This window comes from Priapulus caudatus, unplaced genomic scaffold, assembly GCF_000485595.1.
Source record: "Priapulus caudatus unplaced genomic scaffold, Priapulus_caudatus-5.0.1 Scaffold745, whole genome shotgun sequence".
Lineage (NCBI taxonomy): Eukaryota > Metazoa > Priapulida > Priapulimorpha > Priapulimorphida > Priapulidae > Priapulus > Priapulus caudatus.
In genome coordinates, this window is record NW_014577806.1 from 136,764 (window position 1) to 138,344 (window position 1,581).

Here is a 1,581-nt window from a genome sequence, read left to right on the forward strand (position 1 = left end):
AGTACCTCGAAAATTTTTGTTAAGCGTATATTTATTAAAAAGTATTTCAATCGTGAAAGCATGTGGTAAATTGGTAATACACACACGTGTGGACTTCAATATACGTAATTGTAATATATGTACTAATGAATATAATAACGTGAGTTCATAATAATGGGACCGTTGTCAGGAACATCTGAAGTAAATTCTTTTGCAAATGCCCTGGTCTGACAGTGGCCCGCAGGCGTACAAATCATACGCGAACAATCACGGGGAACGTGTGAGAGCACATGTTCAGAAAAATGACTTACCAGTGACCGAGGAATATTAAACCGACCAAATATATTATTTATATATGAAATTTGTAAGGACATTCGTTTATAGAAGGTTGACCGATGAATTTTTTTACCATAAGGCCAAATACGTTTTACAACCACTATTTTTATTTTAAAGTTCCATTTGCAATTGATATAAATTGGTGGTTTTACTCAAAGCTTTTAATCACGCGTTCATGATTCTATGATGCGTAATTAGCCAATATATCCTTTAATAATGTCAAGAGTAAGATAATAATTCCCATGGGTTATTATCTTACTCTTGATAATGTTTAAATAATAAAAATAGAATCAATAACATAATAGAAAAAAAATAGAATCAATAAAATAAATATAATAAGAAATATATCATGTATGTAAAATGTTTGTAAAGAGAATATAGCTAATTAACAACGCGTTTATCATAGCTCTTCACGAATGGCATATCTCTCTAAGAGAATACAACTTGTCAATATCCCTGAACTGACGAAATGTCGTGGAGCTGTCTACAAGAAGTCGTTTTACTTTACGTGATGAAATCAGTACGAATAGTATCTCCAAACACAGATCGCATCAGACGGGTACGTATAGCCCGTACGTGCGCACTTCGTGGAGCATGTGTAACTGGAGACCGGTAACCACTGAATCGCTCGCTGCTCGATGTTGTCTTGAAAAGGTGTCGATTCTCCGTGTCCTCCGTATGTTTATCCGGTTACGGCGCGGCGATTGCACTGGAAAAATATTTTATCTCCATGAAATCAATATAAAATTCTATAATGAAAGGCGAATGACGGATCAGTTGCGACTGACAATAATGTATGTGCAGTTTTATCTACCCCCCCCCCTCTCTCTCTCTCGCGCGCTCACTTTCTTTCTATCTATCTATCTATCTATCTATCTATCTATCTATCTATCTATCTATCTATCTATCTCTCTCTCTCTTTCTCTCTTTCTCTCTTTCTCTCTCTTGCTCTGGCTCTCTCTTGCTCTGGCTCTCCCTTCCTCTCGATCTCGTGCTCTCGCGCTCTCAGTCTCTCGCGCTGTCTCGCTGTCTCTTTCTCTCTCTCCTTCGCTCGATACGATCTAATTATCTTTCTCTCGCGCGCGCTCTCTCTCGCCCTCCCTCTCGCTCTCTCCCACCCTTCCTGTCTCCCTATCTCTCTCTCGCTCTCTGCATGTCTATCTATCTCGCCCCCTCGCTCTGTCGCTCGTTCGCTCTCGCACTCTTTCTCTCTCTGTCTCTCGCACTCAGTCTCTTACTCTACCCCCCCCCCTCTCTCTCTCTCTG

At 40.0% G+C, this 1,581-nt stretch overlaps 1 long non-coding RNA gene across 1 annotated transcript in view; it reads right to left on the reverse strand.

The window, feature by feature from the left end:
- Positions 1-642: 642 nt before the first annotated feature.
- Positions 643-1,581, reverse strand: part of LOC106813249 — a 19,863-nt gene continuing 18,924 nt past the window's right edge. The window contains exon 2 of the long non-coding RNA XR_001394444.1: positions 643-1,024. This is a non-coding gene — a long non-coding RNA (uncharacterized LOC106813249). The remainder of the gene's footprint in view (positions 1,025-1,581) is intronic.